We start from the raw sequence: 21,816 nt of genomic DNA, 5'->3' as shown, positions 1-21,816 counted from the left end.
ACTGAATGGAATACCTGTACCTTTGCTGCAATGTTATTTCTCTGTATTGCTTATGCTGCAAAACGTATTAAAAAAGTTTATAATTAGGAAACACTTACTCAAAACAAAAATATAATGCATGGGATTCTTCAATCCTGTATAAAAACCCCATATCTAATTACTTTATAATCAGTGTTGGAAATTGGGTTACTGGTTGGGGGGTAAAAACCTTCTCAAGCGGGAACCTCAATTCTTGTTAGGATGAAACACAAGCAAACCCCAAATTTAGCCCTTTGGTAGAGGCAATGAGTAAAGTAGTTATGAAGCATGTCAAAGTGTAATAAAGTGAAAACACAACCCAAGAAAAATTCCACACCAATTTCGAAAAAAAGTGTAACATTTATTAAATGATTTGAGACCAAAACAACAAAAATCGAATCATTTAACCTCAGATTGGCAATTTGAAAGATTTCAGGTAAGTAAAGCACCTAAAAGCGCAAAGCACCACTCCCGGTTATCTGGTTGTGCGAGACCAGGTGAAAGTCACAAGTTCAGGCCGTTCACAATAGAGCGCTGGCTGGATACAGAGACCAGGTTAGTCCTGCTGAAAAAGTTACCGTCTAGCGTATACCGCAAAAAGTTCAGTTTGCTGTGGAAGGGAGCAGGGAGAGCGTTGTTGATTATCGCTGTAGTGCGAAGAGCAGGCTGAGCATCGCAGACAGTCTTCAATGTAGCGGGAAGATCCTATTGGACTTCGCAGCCAGTCCTTGCTAGAGATTCATGTTGGCTGTCACAGCGAGCTGTTGATGCTGTAAACAGACATGCAGATCTCGCTTTGCTGGTTGTTGCTGGCAGTTGCTTGAAGCGTCAGGTTCACTGGAGCATTGCATTGACGGGCAGCGCAGGTGGCAAGATCTTGGCGTGAACAGGCCCATTTGGGGTCTCAAAGAGCCAAAAACTTTAGGATTTCTCCTTACTTTATAGGGGAGCTCAACAGATGTTACACCAAGAGTCCAGGACCTGAGGGCCCTGCTAGGGGATCAGGAAGTCACTCCAGCAGAGGCCAGCAGGGCTCAAGCAGGTCCAATTGCAGGTCTAGGCAACAGGTCATCTGGGCAGATGCAGGGAGGCCTCTAGAGCTTGTTATACCTCTGTAGCACAGAACAGGAGGTCAGTCAGCTGCCCCTCGGTGTAATTTCAGCTTGTGATGAAGGGTGCAGGCCCAGTCTTCCTTCTCAGCAAGCAGGGCAGAAGAGCAGTAGAGTAACAGTCCTTCTGGAGGCAGAGCAGCAAAGCAGTCCTTCTTCTGTAGTATCCACAGATGCAAAGGTGTACTGAGGGTCCACTATTTATACCTCGTGTCCACTTTGAAGGAGGATAAGGCTCTGAAGGTTTCCACCCACAGAGGTGTTTGGAATTTCCTGCTCCCTGCCCTGGCCCCAGCTTGTCTGGAGACACAAACAGACTAGTGTCAAACCCTTGTGAGTGTCCTACGGCAGATGCTTTGTGAAGTATAAGTGTGCTAGGTGACAGCTCTGCTCCCTATCAAGTCAGAGATGGCCCATCCTGCAAACACCTATTTCCCCCTTTGCCTCACTGTCTGGGAGCAATACACAAATACCAACTGCCAGCTACACACACCAAACTCGACATTCTTACTTCATCTGAATTGAAAATTATTGCCGATTAAATGTAATAAGTTAACTCAATGTTATCCTATGAGAGAGCAGCAGGCCTTGAGACAGAATTTAAGAGTTGTTCACCATGAGGCAGTGCTTAATTTGAGCCAGTGGTTTCTGGTGTTCTGCTCCGGCACTTAATTGTCAACACTGGCACTTGTGACAGTCTGTCACAAGGTAGCGCTGGCTGGTTATTTTAGAGGTGACCGCAACAATAGGTAAGTATTAATTTGATATATAAAGCAAAAATGACTTTTACCTGCCTTTCAAGCCATTCCTATCGTTTTGGGGGCCTGAAATAGTCAGAATTGTCACAATTGTAGGAGTGTGATGGTTAGTAGTTGTGTTATTACTATCATAGGCAGAATCACAGGGGCAGTGGGTGGTTCAAGATGCAGTGTCCTCTTGACGAGAGCACCAGCACTTATTTCTTACAAATTAAGCACTGCTATGAGGCCATGTAAAAGTTAAAAGTACATGTCTAACTTTTTCAACACACTCCATCCTTCCCCATGGGCTGCATACTGCCTACATTAGGGATGACATATATATGAAAGAGGAAGGTTTAGGCCTGGCAAAAGGTTTATTTTGCCTGGTTGACATGGCAGTTTACAAATGCACACACAGGCTGCAATGGCAGCCTGAGAAATGTTTTAAAAGGCTCCCAAGAGAGGCACAATAAGTGCTGCAGGCCGACAAGTAGCATTTAATTTACCGGTCGTAGGCAACTGTAGTACCACTTTACTAGGGACTTACAAATAAATTAAATATGTCAACTGGGTGTGAGCCAACGTTACTATGTTTCACAGAGAGAGCACTAGTACTTTAGCACCGTTTAGTAGTTGTAAAGTGCACAAAGTCTTAAAAGTCAGCAAAAATGGGTTCAGAAAACAGGAGTGTAAAGGCAAAAACTTTGGGATGACCCTGCAGAGAGGGCAAAGTCCAACAATCAATGACATATGACGCATTCAGTCACCGATTATAAAGAAATTACGCCAGAACTCAACGTAATAAATTATGACAGTTGAGTTTGGATGTCACAGTGCTTTCTGCCAGAGCCATCAGCTGATGGTAAAGGCAGGTGAGGTCACAGAGCATAAGTAAAGCAGCTGCTTATAGAATAAAAAAGGAAACCTGACTTTTATTTTTTATGCTCTGTTTTTCTAGCTGTACATTGACAAGACGAAAGGAGATACTTATGGCAGCATGTTTATTTTTTACACTCCTTGAGTAATTATGGAAAAGTTAGATTACTTCTTCATGTTTCTACTGATTCTTTAAAAAACGACTTGTAATGAACCGCGTTTCTAATATCTTTTCGCAACAAATATCTAACATCTTTTTATAGTGTTTAATTTTGCACTGGAGTCTCTTTTAAATGTTTGCAAACGTGCTCTCTCTTGCATATAAAAGAGCTACACAATAAGGATTTAAGTGGTTTGTGTGAAAGGTGATGCGGTGACTATGTGTTATAAGGGATAAAGTACCCCCTGTAAAACATGACAATGCAATTGCAAGTCACCTAGGAGTTCCATAACCTTGTAAAGGAACTCAGCCTTCGTTCTCGTTCCTCTTTATGGTCATAGAACTCCTTGGTGACCTGAAATATCCTTATAATATTCGGCATGGGGTATTTCATCCCATTTGTTATAAACTGTGACAAGCTTACCTTCAACCTCTACATGGTGTGCTACCATTTTGTGATAATTTAAAGCTGTGTAGTTGAGTGTTCCCTTTTCACGACACATCATTACCATGTATTATAAGGAATAAAATATCCCCTCTCATATGTAGAAAGGACATTACAAATCACCTTGGATTTCTGCAATCTTTTAAAAGAACTCAGCATACTGCCTACTTCTGGTCAGGGAGCTCTGAGGTGAACTGCAAAATCCATATAAGGAATACGGGCACTAATTTCCCATGTCTAAGTCAGGGAAATCTGTAATAGCTCTAAAGTTCCTATTGCAGTCTAGTTGTGATATCACTACTCTAATCTAATTTAAGAAAATTGAATTGCTAATCTATGGTAATTGCAACAAATCTATGGTATAGTAACAGGAAATTTGCACAAGGATTCACCAATTTTGAGGTGTCAAATGGGAATCGGATGCTCTTTCCACCTGCAATTTATGGGTGCAAACTCCAGCATCAGCGCAGTTTACAGCCAATTGTAATGTTTCATGTTCAAATGGGAGTTTGCACCCAAAACAGGATTTGCCAAATGCAAACAGGGTCAGAGTGCTCAGTTCTTATTCCAAATGAGTGCAAAAACATGCATTCAAGTAATCCTCAGTCGGTATTTCCAGGGTGCAGGGCCATAGAATATGATGTCAGATAAGGCCCACCCAGACCCAGTGATCTTTACACTCAGGCCTAACATGTTCTACTGCAGTACAGATACCCTTCTTGTTCCAATGTTTCTGTCCTAAACCTGCAGGGAGGTGGCGCTGCGGACAGACAAAAGCAACCAATTCTTTGTCCGCAGATTGAGGCATCCATCCCTAAGACACTCAGATCAATGGCGCCTTGTGCCTGCAGCAAACATTAGGGGTCATACTTTCAAAAGCTCCCAGCAGTGAACTGTGTGCTTAGTCAGAGTAGACAGATCAAAATTCTGTAGCCCCACCCTCAAGTGAGCACCTCCAAAAACATTACTACTGGTGAAAAACCCCATATCATTGGGTAATCATAGTGAAAAGATCTATTAAGAACAGTGAAAAATATTGTGCCATGATCAGTCACCCTTTGGGATTGCACGATGTTTAGTGTGGCAGATCACTGTCTGGCCAGACAGCATCCTGTGTCCAAACTGTGAACCTCCCCTACTTCTCTCTTAGAAGTTGGTCTATTCTGCTGATATCATGTTGTCGTCATCAACCGCAGCTCTATTTTAACAACTTACGCTGCAGGTTTTTTTGTGGCATATCCTGGATTTGGTACCTTAAATGGCATTTTAGTATATGATCTGTGTTTTGAGGAGCATGGCAGTGAATTGTGGGAAGCACTAAGGAGGCAGGAAGAGCGCTTGATTTCTGAAGATTGAATGAAAGTTAAGGTGAATTTGGTGGATATGGGACGCGTGGAAAGAGAAGTGTTGAGGTCATTTTTGTGACTGCTACAGGATTGTGCTAATGGTTAATTAGAATAGTTGAATCCATGAGAACTCCAATGAAAAAGAGTGTCCTCTTTTCATGGTCAGTAGAATACACAGTGGCTTTGGAAGGACTAAGAATGAAGCTAGTTCTGTGCCATCTTTGGGATGGCTCAATGTCCAGCAGCATACCGTCTTAACTAGTGACCGCGGGGCAAAAAAAACTGGATTTACCTTAAGATCAGATACTGGAAGGTAAGGTGAATGTCACAGATACTACTGTGTGACCAAGCAGTTTCATTTTTAGGCCTGGCTTGACAGCTAAGCTGTTGCTTGGCCTTATGTGATGAACAGAAAAAGAGCTTTCCAAAGTACTAGTCACATGTTGCTTACTTTCGGAACAGCATTCAATTTGACTGTCATTTTGTGCTTCCACTGTAAAAGAGAGCTTGTGTTGCACTTTGTGCCTTGTGTGAAAGTGTATGCTCAATACTGTAGAACTGTGTTGGTTTTGGTGGCAAGCCAATGATCAAGGCTACTGGCTTGATCTTAATTGGCAAGAGTTCGAAAGGAAAAACCTATAGAGATAAATTCTATAGTGGCCCTGCAAGATAATTTTCTTCAGATAATACGGAGTGCATCCAAAAACAGAATTGTGGGGCAAGCAGAATGTGGCCACAATCTATACATTAATATCAGTACTAAAATACATTTATTGTTTCATATATATCAATTAAAAATGTATAAAGAAGAAAAATAGAACAGTGCAATACTAGGTTCTCAATGTTTTACATAATTATCCTAATTTAAAAAGTCAAGACCATTTAGTCCCTGGGAGACAGGTCCTCCCCTGATCAGCCCACAATAAGTGTGGTTGGAGTTTCTATGTAGGAATTTCAGAACAAAGTTAATAGCTCCATATTATCAAGAACGACGATAACATTATTGCCGCTTTTATCGGCAGGAAACTGCAGCTAAAGCGGCGATAAGGGGCTTGATAATATGCCCTTGTGAATTCCCATAGTAGCTGTCACCCACTGAAACTGATAATACAAGCCACAGCATAGACTGCTTACAGCGTGAATGTTCACTAAGGCTTGTGATCAACGCCTGGCTTTCGTGGTTAGTGGTTTAGTGCTCGTTGTTGCAATAAAAGCTCTTTTTGTTTTGGATGTGTTGGGAACATTGAATAACGTAGATATTTTTGATCCAATGAGTTGTATTGATTGTGTGAATATTAATAAATTATAATGTTTGTCTTATTTTTTTTCCTGCAGTGATGAAACTTTGTTCTGTGTTTTTTTATGTCTTTATTTAACTCTGTTTAATATTTGTTGTCTGCTTATGAATCACCTATATCACAAATCTTGTTATTATTGTTTTTTTTGCTTGAGTGGTGGTTTTTTGAAAGCTTTGCTGGTCTGTTCGAAGAGTATAATGGCAAAGAGAGCACATTACATAGTAAAAGTCCTTTCTTCTTTATTCATTTTCAACTAAACTAAAACAGCTCCAGATATAGTTGACGTTAATTTGAAGGGTGGCAGATGTTATGCCAGGCAAGTATGTGGTCTCTCACTTCATTTAAAGGTGGTGGAATTTCTGGTTCTCCCTGCTGGGGCCACGCTGGAGAAACACAGGACTTGCCCTACTGTCCACCCACTGGGACACCAGATCAGAGTGGCACTCACTCCACCCTATTTATGGCGGGAGGGTGTCAGTGAATTTCCCTACCCAAGACTGTGTTTAGGTCGAGCCTGGGCAGCGCATATGCGCTGTCGTCAAGACATGCTGTATTCACTCTCTGGGCTCTGGCCACGCCCTCTCTGCCAATTGGTTAAAGTGTGTGTCATTCCGAACAGCTTTCTTCTCTATGGTTTCTTGTGGCTATATGTCTCACCTTCTCGTGTGTTGCTCTTCCCTTGGAGTATTGGCCTGTTACATGTCCTCCTACTCTTTCGTTTATTTCTGGTTTATCGGTGCACTCTTTTTTCTTTTGTGACCTGATCCTGTATGCATTCTTGAATAGCTTGACTTCTGCCATTTTCCCAAAGGACTCTACTGTGGCGCTTACAGCTGCACAGCGGTAAACACAACACATTCTGTCAGAGAGGCATCAGAAGCTGCAGCCGAACGATTCTCCATTGCTATTTGTGATACAGAGCGCCTTTTTATCAAAGACGGGCTGCACTAGCTGCACGGCGATCGACATGGCACATTCTGTCAAAGAGGCATCAGAAGCCGCAGCAGAATAGTTCTCCATTGATATTTGCCACACCGAGCGCTTTTCTATCAAAGGCGGACTGCACTATAATGTTCCTCAGAGATAGACTGCAATCAGCTTTAGAGTTCAGCAGCCACGAGAGAGGGCACAGTGACCTGGAGCTATTTTATGACACCTCTTGTTTTATTTTACCTTCACTTAATGCTTACTAAGACCTTTAATTGTGACCCAAAAACTTATTAGTAAGAAATAATCACAATATCTAATTCCTGTGAGGAATAAAATGGGAGCTTGTAGTTTAGCACTTGATTGTGGGCATACAGATATTTCACACAGAATTGTGGGACTAGAGACGTCATTAGCTGCACGGCTTCATTATCTCCACAACCAGCGGCTCCTCTCAATATCTCTCCTGCACAGGAGTCCGAGCAGAGTGGCTCTTAAGGATTGCTTTGATCATTGTTGCGCCAGGAAAGACCCATATCTGTTCCGAAAGACCCATCTCTCCCTCAAAAAATATGTGTAATATTTACTTGAGTATTCGTATTGTGCTACCTTACAATGAGCCCCGAAATACAAAGAACGTCACATTTCCAGACACAATTAAAATCGTAATGAATAAGAAAACAAAAAGTAACCCCGCAACACTCACCTCGCGAAGGTATCCTTTATTTTTCTGCTCATTTGGTTTATGGCATAAGCACAACAGGCAGTGACTGGATGTCCCTGTCTTAACCTCTTCCGTGCTCATGACGAGCTCAGCTCGTCATGAGTCACGGTAGCGCTGTGCTCATGACAAGCTGAGCTCCTCATGAGAAGCGCGGCGCTCACACGCGGGTCTAATTCCCCCGCTGTGCTGAGCGTTCTATTACAACGAGCGTGTTCATGACGAGCTCAGCTCGTCATGAGCACAGCGCCTCCGTGCTGTGTGACGAGCTCAGCTCGTCACGAGCACCGCGGCGCTGCGCTCGCCCCCCTCCTCCCAGCACAGCGGGGGAATTAGCCCCACGGGGAAGGGGTTAAGTGTATTTATTTTGTATTTGTATTTAATTTATTTATAGAGCGCTAACAATCATCCTGAGTAGGATATCACGGCGCTGAGGTTGGATGCTGAGAGGTACGATAACCACACTGAGTAATAATTTATTCTGATTTAGGGAAGAGTAGTGTCTTTAATTGTTTCCTAAAAGACAGAAGATCGTCTGTCAGTCTAAGACTGGGAGGTAGTTCATTCCACTTAGTAGCCGCCAGATGCGAGAAGGCCCGCTCTCCCATCCTGACAGTCTTCACCCGGGTGGTGGTAGCTCTTCCTAAAGTACTGGATCGAAGGTTCCTCAGTGGTCTGTGGGATTCAACTTTATTATGTAGAATGGTAGGGCCTGCGTTGTAGAGCACCTTGTGTGTGATACACAGTAATTTAAAATTGGCTCTTTGTCGCATCGGGAGCCAATGAAGCTCTTAGCCGAATCAAATCTCTTTTTATTACAGACAGCCTTTGCCGCGGCATTTTGCACTATCTGCAGTTTAGAAAAGAGATAGTCTGCCATTCCGACAAACAGTGAGTTGCCATAGTCCAATCTGCTCATCAGCAATGACTGAACCAGGGTTTTCCTACATTCAGTCGGGATCCAGGGGAAGACTCGTCTGAGCATTTTCAGCAATGCAAAGCCTCTGCCGCAGACAATGGAGACATGTGATTTCATGGACAGAGCACTGTCCAATACCACTCCCAGGTTTTTTGCTTTTGGGGTGGGATTCGGAGGCAACCCCAGGTTGCTTGGCCACCAGCTGTTATCCCAGAGCTGGGGATTTTTGCCAAACAAGAGGATTTCTGACTTGTCTGCATTTAATCTCAGACAATGCTCTTGCATCCAGTTGGCCAGTTCAGTCAGACAGTTTATCAGTCGGGTTTTAGGATCATCCTTTTCATCAATGGTAACCATTAACTGGGTGTCGTCAGCATAAGAACACATTTCAACACCCCACCTTCTTCCAATGGCTGCCAATGAGGCCACAAAAATATTAAACAAAGTTGGACTGAGTGAGGCCCCCTGGGGAACCCCATATTTAATGTTTCGCGGGGGAGAGATAAAATCACCCAAACACACTGATTGTGTTCGTTCCTCCAGAAAAGATTTTAGCCATCCCAATGCCTTGTCTCGTATACCTTTCCCTTCCAGGGCTTTCAGTAGTTGGTCGTGTGGAACGGTATCAAAAGCCGCCGATAAATCAAGGAGTATTAGGACGACTGTCTTGCCTTGATCTACCTGGGCCCTAATGTTATCCGTCACCCCCAGAAGTGTTGTTTCAGTACTGTTGTTCACCCTGAAACCCGTCTGGGAATCGTCCAACAGTTCATTAGCTTCCAGATAACTGGAAAGGCGTCTGTTGACCAATTTCTCCAGCACTTTTGAGAGGTAGGGTAACTGGGATATTGGCCGGTAGTTGGCAGGATTATTAACATCTAATCCTGCCTTTTTTACTAGCGGAGTAACTAGGGCCTGCTTCCAAGATCTTGGGAATGTAGCAGAGCATAAGGAAAGATTCAGAACTTTCGTTACGGTGGGGCAAATTACAGGGGTTAGCTGAGGGAAAATGTGGTGTGGACATGGATCTAGTGGGGATCCTGACTTAACTTCAAGCATGGCTTTGCCCACCTCGGCTTCTGAGAAAGGGCCAAAACCTGTACAAGTAACTTGAGTCGTAGTTGGTGCATTGTTCTCGATAGTTTCTGGCGTGCAATTGGAGAAGGAGGCGTAGATATTATCAATTTTCTCACAGAAGAAATCATTTAATTTATTGAAGTTCTCCTGTGATGGAGTAAGTTTTACTGAGAGATTTGTTGGATTGCATAGTTCCCCAACAATTTTAAAAAGTTCCTTTGTGGAATTTTTATTCTCAGTTATTCTGCGTGTAAAATACTCCTTTTTTGCCTTCTTAATTGCTTTATTGTAGAGTACGAGCGCTTGTTTATATGCGCTTCTAGTCTCGTCAGACTTGCCTAGTCTCCATTTATGTTCCAGAGAGGTACATTTTCTCTTTAGAGATTTCAGCTCTGGTCCGTACCACCTTTCTGATTTAGTGGTTCTGGGTTTGTGATGAACACGTATGGTGGAACAGAACTCAAGTGCAGTCTTAATGTTTGTGTGAAGTGACTCAATTTCTTCATGAATATCAGTACCTGCTACGTTCGGGTGTGAAAAGTGTTGTTTGAAGTTATCTATTGAAAAGTTTTTCCAGCTCCTCGTACTTGTTACACTAGATCCCAATGTTCGCGTATGTATAGTGGGTAAATTGATACAGAAATTGATCATATGATGATCTGTCCATAGCAGAGATGTTACAGAGTTAATGTCAATGGACTCTATGTTAGAAAATATCAAGTCCAGTATGTGACCTGCCGAGTGTGTAGGTTGGTTGACTCTTTGAGATATCTGCAAGATTTCCATATCTTCCACTAATTGTTTTGTTAAGGGGTTGTTGCATTTATCAAAATGTATGTTGAAATCTCCAAGGAGGAGAATATTTTTGTTCTTCAAACAAACTGGCATCATTTGCTCCAGTAGTTGTGTACTAAAGTTCAATGTACAACCGGGAGGGTTATAAATTAATACTCCTCCAAATAATACATTAGTATTCAGGGACACAGAGAATGCCATAGTTTCACACTTTTCTACTTGTATGCTCGTCTCTTGCTTACAGGTAAGAAAATCTTTAAATAAAAGAGCGACACCTCCTCCCTTTTGTTTTATTCTATTCACATTCAAGATCTTATATTCTGGAGGGAGGGCTGTGACTATATCGGGGGTGTTATGTTCATCCAGCCATGTTTCTGTTGAAAAAGCCAAGTCGGGCTTATGTTCGTTTAAAAAATCCCAAATGTATGTGGAGTGTTTGGGCAGCGATCTGACATTCACATACAAGCACTTAAAAGGGGTTGTCAAGGTCTGCAATGGCACATGACTTTCTTTGGGAACGCTTTCCCATCTACAGTTATAGCAGCTAATTGGACCCTGCGTCTCTAATGGACCCACGCGAGCACATAAGTGAGTGTTGCGTGGCGACTTGTAGTTAATCTTCCTCAGCTCATGACTGGTGTATGAAATCATACTTGTATAGGGTACAATAATGGAGGATTGAGCAGGGGTTGTAGTCCCTGGTCCCGTACCGTCGCGGACGGGCGCAGACGGGCTGGACTTTGGCGTGACTTCGCCAGCCCGCTGCGCCGTCTGCCCATGGTACACATTTATAGGTGGCTGAGGAGGGTAGGAGTCAGCCAGCGACTAGCGCGCTGCCCTACCTTCCCCCAAGATGGCGGCCGTCTCTCGCCCCAGCCCCTAAATCGGCTGGGCGAGGGAGATAACGGCAGGTAAGGTGAAAGTTAAGCGCTGCGAGCGCTAGCGGGACGATTCCCAAGGGTCCTGCACAATTTAAAAGTTAGCAGATTAAAATACACAAAAGTTTTAAAATTCGATCAGGACATGTGCAAATTAGCAGTTAATTCATACAAATCAATGTCAGCTATTATCAGCACCCCCCCAGCGTGACCAACAACCAAAGGTCCGAGTGTGCGAGGGTGCAGTACCGCAGGCCATTTCTAGATGTCCCTGCAGAGTCAGCAGCACAAGGTGCAGTACTAAGCAACACTGGCATAAATAAATATCCCAGTATTCCCCAAGCTTAGTTGTTAAAAATGTACTGCATGGATACACACTTTTAAGGTCCACAAACACTTTTATTTTTTAAAGTCTTTGCTTGTTTGGTTGACTTTTGACCAATCACCCTCCAAGAGAGCATTTCAGCAGTCTGCCACCGCTGCCCCCTCCCTCCTCCCTTGGTAGGTAAAATACATTGCCTTTTACAATGCCAATAGCTCTAACTTAAAAAAAAATGCAAGACCTATTGCATTTCCAATGCTTGTTTTTTTCTAGCTGGGACCACAATGTCATACATATCAATCAACCTATTCCTTATTTGTTTTTCTAAGACAAACCCCAGCTGAGTTTATTTAAAAAAAATAAAAAAGTATGCAGAAGGGGCAAATAAATATGTCTTATGCTTTTCATACTGCTCTGCCGTCAGTGTCCCTGCTGCACCGGTGGCTGCATTTATGGCCAAGAGATCCGTACCAAGTAGTTGGGAATCTCATAATATGATTGGCTATCCTGTGTCAGGGTTCAGGGGATCCTCTGCCAGGTGACGGGTGAGCGGGCTACCCTTTGTGGTCAAAGTGACCATTTTAGGGTTTAACCAATAAATACAAGTGGTCTGTGTGCAAGTACGGCCCTGGTTCGAATCAGACAGAGTAGAGTTACTGTATGGCATTCTGCTAAACATGATTCTGAATGGCCTGGTGTTCCTACGCCTAGTTGTTCTGGGTATTGCAACACCGGGCCTGATTTTACCTGGCAGTAACCTTGCCCAGTAAAATTGTATATAATGCTCCTCACAGAACGTAACTTCCCCTTTCCTCCCCTACTTGCCACACCCTTTCCCACCTCCCCCACCCCACACAGAGGTCGCAGCATATATTTACCACTTGCTAATAGCAGGTGGTAAATGTCTGTGCTTAAACCCAGGAAATTGAGAATTCTTTGTGGTTTTATCACTGGAAAATCTGCTCCCACGCTGTTTTCCCCCTGTCCACAGGGTTTTTACTTGTAACTGCACTATACTAGTGAGTTTCTAATTATGCATATGGAGTTTGCACCCTACCGGTACCATGCAACTTGTAATCATGGCTATGTAGTGACACCGCAACATGTATGTTCTGAGTTGTTTTGCCTAGATGTTTTTTATTAGACAGGTCTCTGTGGTACATCAGTTATTGGTATGTGAGGTAACAGGCAGTGGGACGTTCATCAGGTTTCTTTCCTTAGGCTTTTGACCATCTTGTATCTGACCATCCTGGAAGTGTCCACAATAGATGTCTAAAGAGCCCTCGCTATAAGAAGGAACCAATCCGCTCTGCCTCAGTGTCCTCAGTCACTGCCAAAACTCCTGCTCTGATGCTGAAGCCATACTTTGAGATGAGTGCAGCAGTTTCACAGCACATCATTTATTTACAGTCACTTTTTTCAAGTGAACATGATATAACATTCTTTATCTGCTGACAGTCAATGTACTTGAATACTATCACTTCTGTTAAAGAAGAGCCTAGCTCCATGACTTCAAAGGCATCCCTTCTTCACACCCATCAGGCATTCTTTGATGTCCTTATCTGGAGCAGACACATTATATTACACAATTCTGATGAATAACTCGAATAAGAAATTGCTCAGATGCAATCCTGCCCAGGCCCCAGGGTTCTCCCTTCCTGAGTTAGCTGGATTTCACTTCGTTAGTTTCATATTTTATTAAAAATCCAAATAACTTCGAGGTGCATACAGGCTTAGAAAGTTGTAACTAAGTTGCTAACGAAGTCTGACCATTATCCTTTATGACCTACACCCTGTGGGATAATAATTTTAAAATGATATTTAGGACACAATATGAGTATCAGAAGATATGTCCATATTCAACTTTCTGGCATACATTTGCTCTATAAGGCTGGCACAGCAGTCCTCTCAAACGCCTTTCTACTTCTCTTGTTTGATGCATTCCTCTGTTTTGTGGGGCCTCATCTCATTGTGACCAGGCCTAGATTGCCCATTGTGCTACTGTGGCATTTTCCAAGTGGGCTGCAAGTTTGGGAGTTATATTCAGAGCTAGATGGACAGGCATTACCCCTCCATGAAGACCCCATGGTCTGTGGCGGTTCCTCAGCAGGGGCCTCGGGGCACAGCCCCGCCAACTGTGAGCAGCCACTTACTTCCCTCTGCCTCTCTCCACACAGCTCATTGTTAAATTTAGCAGCATTCATGGAAACACAGCTTTCATGTGTGCAGGTCAGCCCTCTCGGCCTCTCCAGGATGACAGGAGTAGGAGGGGGCTGAGTGAGGATCCATATACTGAGTGCTGTTCATAAACAGCCCTGTGTAGGTGGATGTCTGGAGTGTGCATCGGTGAGGGGCATAATTCAGCTATGATCCCCTCTGGTAGGAAGAATCCATTTTATTTAGCAGACATACTGCTCATGCCTCAGACAACACAGTATATCTCCTAAGGTGGGGCTGTCATGGTGCAAAAGAGCATCCCTGAGGCCAATCAGGAGCCGCACAGAGCTGTAGGGGCAGGATTCCAAGCCCTGTCCCAGCTTCTGGTACAGCCGTGCTTCCAGTCCAGTGAAGAAGCTGAGAGAGGGGTTGAGGTGGGTCTTTCCCTTTTTAATACTGGTCCTTCTGCTCTGTTGGGAAGCATGCCTTGCTGGTTCTTGTGTTGGTGCTGCCATGGAGTCTCAGAGTTGCCAGGAATTGAAGATAGAGAAGTAAAAAAAAAACCTGTTATTTCTCTGTGCATGTGTCCCTGTGTGTTTTGTGAGTGATTAAGAGTGCCTGAGGTTGAGTGAGAGGAAGAATGTTTGAGTTGTGTCAATGAGTGTGAAAGAGACTGAAAATCAGTGAGTGAGTGAATAAATGAAAATTGGTACAAGGGGTTAGGGGTGTGAATGAAGCAGTGTGAGTTAGAATAAGTGAGTGAGGGGAGATTGCGAGTGAACGTGAGTCAGGGCATAGCTATCAATGGTGCAGCAGGTGCAGCTGTACCAGGACCCAGAGGCCTGAGGGACCTACTGACTCCTATTTATGAAAACAGAGCCCCAGTGCACCAGATGTTTATAGCAGAGCCTCTGTCTTCTAGCAATTATGAGTAAGATTTAGTAAGTGAGAAACAGCGAGTTGTAAATGTGTTTGTGAGTGAGAATCATTGAGTGAATGCATGTGGGCATGTTTCTGTGTGAGTGACAGTGAACAGGAGTTAGTATGAGTTAGAATGAGTAAGTGAGAGAGTGTGTCTGAGTTTGAGTCAGAGGGTGAGAAAGTGAATGAGAGAGGCAGTGAGTGTTGCACCTGACATCCTTTGCATTCTATTCCCCCAGACTTTTTCCCTACAAATTTCTATTTTTGCTGAACTCGTTTTTGTTGGCTTTAGGGCTCTGCATTTTCCCTCTACTAACCTGTGGTAAAGTGCTTGTGCTCTCTACATTCAACATGGTAAAATTGATGTTCATCCTACAGGCACATTTATTTTACTTATAAGTGGCTACTAAATGGTACCACATGTACCGGGGGTTGTAATTAAATGCTGCTAGTGGCTGCAGTAATTATTGAATGCCCCCACTAACTTAGCACTGTAAGACATGTCTCATGTCTGCCACAGCAGCCTGTAGCAAAAAGAACAAATGATGGATGGAATGCTGAGCAAACATTCAGCCCCAGTCACAGATCTGGGTTTAATCCATCGTTCTTTTGCTGACCACACCACCCCACTTTTGACTCAGCCACATGTCAATTAGTCTTGACCCTGCTCCAGATGGGACCATTCCAGCCCGAACTGCCAAGCCAGGTTCTCCCTGGACCAGAAACAAGCCTCTTGGGACCGGTCTCGGTTTATCATCCCTCATCAGCCAGGCTAGCCGAAATCCAATGGCACAGTCAACATGGAACCCATGTCTGGGCATACCCTTCCCACTTAGGGCAACAAAAGCAAAAAGAACAAATGATGAAGGGAATGCTGAAGAAATGAAACATTCAACCCAGTCACAGATCTGGGCTTAATCCATTGTGCTTTTGCTCACCACACCACCCCAGTTTCGACTCAGCCATATGCAAATCAGTCTTGACCCTAAACCCCATGGGAACAGTCCAGTCCAACTGCCAGGCCAGGTTCTTCCTGGACCAGAAGCAAGCAACTTGGGACTGGTCTTGGGGTATCATCCGTCATTAGCCAGGCTAGCCTAAATCCAATGGCACAGTGAACATGGAACCCATGTCTGGGCATACCCTTCCCACTTAGGGCAACAAAAGCAAAAAGAACAAATGATGAGCGGAATGCTGAACAAATCAAACATTCAACGCAGTCACAGATCTGGGCTTAATCCATTGTGCTTTTGCTCACCACACCACCCCAGTTTCGACTCAACCATATGCAAATCAGTCTTGACCCTAAACCCCATGGGAACAGTCCAGCCCAACTGCCAAGCCAGGTTCTCCCTGGACCAGAAACAAGCAACTTGGGACTGGTCTTGGGGTATCATCCGTCATCAGCCAGGCTAGCTTGAATCCAGTGGCACAGTGAGCATAGGACCCATGTCTGGGTATACCCATCCCACTTATGGCGACAGAAAAAAGAACAAATGATGGAAAGCAGCCTGTAGAGCAGTTCTAAACTACTGTTTCTGCCTGGTAAAATAAACCTTTTGACAGGCCTAAACCTTTCTTTCTAATACTTCTAAGATAATTGTAAGGCGGGCCCTAAAGGCTCATATGGCAGGGCCCATGGTATTTAAAATGCATAACATGTGTAGGAAAGTGGAGTAACATGTGTTGATGTTGGTTAGGTCTCACCATGTAATACTAACATGATGCCCAAAAGATTTCCCTTAGATTCACAATAATAAATCCTTAGCTCAGCCCTGGTAGTGTGGCAAAGAGCAGTAAGGCTTTACTAGAACATGTGCCGCTCGCTGCTTCTTTGCTGCCAATTGGACCTTGGACTGTGCTGGGACATTGTTGCTCACTACTTGTGGGGGCCAGTGGTGTCTGATTATACTGGAACTGTTTGTGTGCGCACACGGGCTCACAGGACTGCGAGGACCAGCATTCTCAGTTTGTTTCCAGCTGGTGCCTCTTCCCATGATTAGCCCGCCGCCTGCCTGCAGCTTTTAAATGTCTTGCGGCCCCCGCTCCATGGGAGCCGCTCGCTGCCTATTGGACCTTGGACTGTGCTGGGACACTGTTTTTGTGCGGACACGGGCTCATAGGACTGTGAGGACCAGCATTCTCAGTTTGTTCCCAGCTGGTGCCTCTTCCTGTGATTAGCCCGCCACCTGCTCTATATAGATAAGCCCCTCCAACGCAACGCGGGACGTGCCCGGGCAAAGCCCGGGCCCGTCAGAGACCGTCCGAGGTCGATCGAGGCCGGGCTGGGCCACCCGCCTAAGTTTTGGGTTTGTGTAGAGAGTCCTTTTTGTTTTTGTTTGTATGGCAGGTTATTTTATCTTCCTTCAACGGTTTTTAATTTTCTGCGTACACCTACCGTATTTTTCTTTGTGGTTGTGTCCTTCAGTATTTATCTCCAATGGCATTATGTTCTGGGAAGGGAAGAAAAGTTACTCTTTCCACCACCGGGGGGCGGTTTCTGGTACTATCGATCAATTTATCAAAAGGGCTACAGTGGTATTGGAAAAAGAAATAGCCCTCACGGAGAAACGTCTGTCCTTAGATCTTTTAACTGGGAAACGCTCATCATTGGGCACCATTAGGTCAGCGGTTACCCCTGAACAACCTACATTGAAAGATCCTTTAGTTGCCCAGAGTTCAAGATCCAGTCCTTTGTTGGTGGGGTCTGAAAACTCCGTGGTATGTTCCTCATTAAATTTAACCGGAGCCAGTACCGCCTCTAGTAGTTCGCGACGAAGGGACTCTAAATCCCCTTCGCCACACAGCCCCCTACCTAAAACCCAAAATCCGGTGATTCCTGAGAGTAAAAAAACTAAGGTTAATTTCTTATCAGGCAAAAGGAAAAGAGGGGGTGGACCTCAGAAGGGTGGCTCTGCAAAAATTTCGAAAAAAATTAGTTTAAACCAGGTTTCACCTCACACAGTACAGCCCCCTTGTCCGACTACGGCCTTCCTCGATACAAATCAATTGCCTACTCAATGTAGTGCAAATGAGGGGCTTTTAGTAAAAATAGAAAAACTAGTTAAATCACTGATGCTTCCCCTTTTGGAGAGAACAAAAATGATTAATATCAAACTTGAGCAACTCGAAAAGCTAGTATCAGCGAATACCAGCGCGCTGGATATCCTAGCGAAAGGTATGAAGAGCCCAAGTGTAGAAGCCCCCGTCTCCCATGATCCAGGGGCTAGTAGTAGTGGGAGGGCAGCCCTGCAAGTTAATAATGATAGGGTTGATAGTCAGAATCCCCAACCCTGTGTTGAGAAGCGCCCAGTAGAGAGTAACTAATTGTGCACTACCAGGGTCTGGGGTACGGGGGCAGGTGAGGTGGCAAGGTCCCAGCCCGCACCGCTTGTGCAGATCGAGGAGAGACAGTCAAACGGCCCCTCATTATTGGGAAGCTTTGGTACTAAACAGTGGCTGCCCTATATTAACCTCCCCCCAGAGTCTGTACCGTATACGGTTATATTGGTAGGAGTCCCTGGGATTAGTGCTGAGAAACTGGAATTGCACAGGGAGCTGAAAAACAAAGTTACGCATTGTCTCAACATTAATAGAACACTCCCACCCTCCTCAAATGCAGAGATTTTAAACGTGAGACGGTTGAGTTGGGTGGGCCCTAGAGAAAAGGACATAGAGGGCAACTGCGTAATTGTTAACTTTAAAGATCCGTGGGTGGTTGAGTACATTTGTAGCGATCCAAGGTTGGGTAGAGTGGGAGATATCCAATCCCTAGGTCTAAACTACTTTTATGGTAGTGCAAACCGAGGTCCATGCCTCCGCAGTCACAACATCCGTAGAGGGAGATTATATGGCATCAATCCGCTTGACAGGGCTGAGTACTATCTCCCCCTGTCAAATCGATTTCAGCCACTATTAGGTCTAGAGGGGGTGGATTGACTCAAGAGCATTTCTTGTGGCATTATTGTGGCCCAGGCAAGGGGTGGGGTACAAAAAGATAGTCAATATAGTAGGGCGGAGGTCTACTTAGTGGATAGAACAACTGTGGATGGTGATGACGCTGGTAGTGGCTCAGCATATTGTGCTCCTTCCAGGGTGGATTTAATACATCATGCGGTGACCGCAATGGTGAAGTCGGGATAGGATACCGGGGTCAAACTTGATGGCGATTGAACAAACCCAGTCTACTATTCGGGACAATTTGTTAAAAATAGTCTTGTGGAATATTGCAGGGTTGAAGAGCAAAATTGCTATAGCAGAATGGTCTGATTTTGTGGAAGACCAAGACATCCTGATCTTCCAAGAAAGCTGGGCTCCCGACCCCATCCACCGCCTGGGGTATTTAAACTTTTATTAACCCGCTATGAGAGGCAAACGAGGTAGATCATCAGGCGGCCTAACCATTTGGGTAAGGCAGTCGCTTAGCTATAGGTCCACCGAAGTAATAGTGGATAACCCTGATATTCTTGTGATCAAGTTGACTCGGCCCAATCAATTGGAGATCATTATTGTTAACATCTAGGCTAGAGGTCAGCCAGGAGGGCGGAGCTCGGGAATTACAAATGAGCTGGATCTCATCCTTAACTCCGTCGGGTTGGAAGGCTTTGTGATTGTGGCAGGGGATTTGAATTGTACATTCAAGCCCCTAATTCTCGAGGGGGAAGATATTCTAGCAGAAGAAGATGCACAATGGGATATCCCCCACCTCGACCTAAATCCAATAAAAAAGTGGACAGAGGCTGCCCTACAGTGGCTGGATTTGTGCCTTGAGTGGGGTTTGAGAGCTGTTAATGGTCGTTCTAGCTCTGACAAAATTGGACGGGTAACTTTTGTTAATGGGATCCACTCTAGTCGAATTGACTATATTCTAATAAAAGTTGAGTATTGGTCCCTTCATGAGGACATGATAATATCTGCTCGTCCCGAGAGTGACCACAACCCGCTCCTACTTAGCTTAAAAACTGAGGGCGGTCTGGAGAGTGTTAGAGTCACCCAGATTGTCACAGCAGAGGCCCTCCTTAACAATGATAGGCGTAGAGTTTGGTGGGATAGGGTAATTGATGATCCCCAAATTCTAGTTAGGATCTCTCATGAGGTCTCTACTACTCTGAGTGCCTTACAGGCACTGGGCGAACACGAAGAACAGGTTGCAATCACTAGTGTACTTCATGAGCAGCTTTTTGAGGTTTTGAAATCTCTTTTCTCCAAAAGTGGCAATTCCAGTAAACTTCCATCCAAAAAACCAGGGAATTCATGGTATAACAAATCGTTCCGTACGGCATATGGCTCCCTGGTTAAAGCTATAAAATCAAGAATTACCGAGAACAATAGGTTAGCAAGGTTTGTGTATAGAAAAACCCAAAGGCAGGCCAAGAACGAGTGGGACGATCAACACTGGCAGGATTTACTTGAGGCCAGTAGGTCGAGAAACCAGACCAAGTTCTGGCAGGTAGTTAAATGGGGAAACTCAGTGGATTTGCAAGTTCCGGCAAACCATGTGTCTGCCGCAGATTGGGTTGAATACTTTGGGTCCCAGTTTCGGGGCCTGGAAACAGAAATAGCTTTTGCCCCTGCTGATTCTTTCCCAATGTCACCGACCCTGTGCCATCCGCTAGTGTTCGACAGTAAAGACGCTGAGAATGCACTTAGGTTTGTACAAGGTGGAAAAGCACCAGGTATGGATTGCATCCCGGCCGACCTATATAAATATGACTCTCATAATTGGATGCCTTATATCACCTTCCTAGCCAATGCTATAGTGAAGGGTGCACCAATCCCGGACTCGTGGCGGGGTGCTGAGATATTGCTTATATTTAAAAAGTGGGATCGTTCTGCCCCGGGGAACTATCGTCCCATTAGTCTAATAGATGCCATCCAGAAAATAATAGCCAGGATGGTTCTGGCCAAGATTCAGGTCTGGATGGATCAAGAGAATGTTCTGTCCCCGCTACAAGCAGGCTTTAGATCTTGTGTCAGCACGATCGATCAGGTGTTTAGATTTATATTAATTTATTGGAAGGTTGTCATCTTGGGTGGTGTATCTATTTATGCAGCGTTTGTAGATCTAAAGTCTGCCTTTGATTTAGTTCCTAGAGCCAAGTTATGGGATGCATTAGGAACTATAAGGATGCCAGGTGAACTTCTTGAAATAGTAATTAGACTACACGAGTCAAACTTTGCACAGGTTAGATGGGGTAAACAGGGGCAGGTTACAGAGAGATTTCCTGTCTCCCGTGGTGTACGTCAAGGGTGTGTACTCGCACCGACCCTGTTTTTGTTGTTCATCAATAGGGTCGTGCAGTACTTCGCAGCATTCCCAACAGATGCCCCAGAGGTACCAAGTTCCCGCTTCTTATTTTCGCGGACGACACCCTAATCTTATCCAAAACCCAGAAGGGTCTTCAGTCCGCCTTAAACAAGTTTGAGGAATTTTGTCAAAATAATGATCTACAGGTCAATGTAACAAAACAAAATTTATGGTGTTAACCAAAAACAGGCCACTGCAGGGTCACCTTAGTATGAATGGATGTGAGTTAGAGCAGGTAAAAGTTATGACTTACCTTGGGGTTGTGTTGGAAAATAGGCTTAGCTGGAAACCCCAGCTCGATATACGCTCCCTGAAGTTTGCACAGCTGACAGGGTGTTTAATCAAGAAACAGAGAACTGCTCTGACAAAAAGGATAGGTCCTGCTTTAAAAATCTACAATGCTAAAATAGGTTCAGCAATTTTGTAGGGCGCAGACTTTTGGGCTTTTTCGGACCTATCATCGCTAGTTAGAGTCCAAAATAAATTTCTCCGAAACCTTGTAGGCCTTCCCCAATCCAGCCCCATGAAGCCCCTGCTACTTGACCTGGGATGTCACTCTATTGACGATGTTGCACGTTTTAGAACAGTACCCCTATGGAGTTGTCCCAAGATCATACCTTCCCCTTTGTGAATCCTGTTGGATGAAGTTGAGATGAGCAAGCAATGGTCCATAGGACCTCTGCCTGCTCCTCTTGATACATTCCTAAAAAGAAAATGTTTTTCTGTTTTTTTTTTGCTGCACTTTTTTTGGTGCACTGAATACTTTAACCCCTTCCATGCTGATGACGAACCCCAGCCGT

Source organism: Lissotriton vulgaris, chromosome 8 (genome assembly GCF_964263255.1).
Source record: "Lissotriton vulgaris chromosome 8, aLisVul1.2, whole genome shotgun sequence".
Taxonomy (NCBI): Eukaryota; Metazoa; Chordata; class Amphibia; order Caudata; family Salamandridae; genus Lissotriton; species Lissotriton vulgaris.
This window is presented reverse-complemented; position numbering follows the sequence as displayed.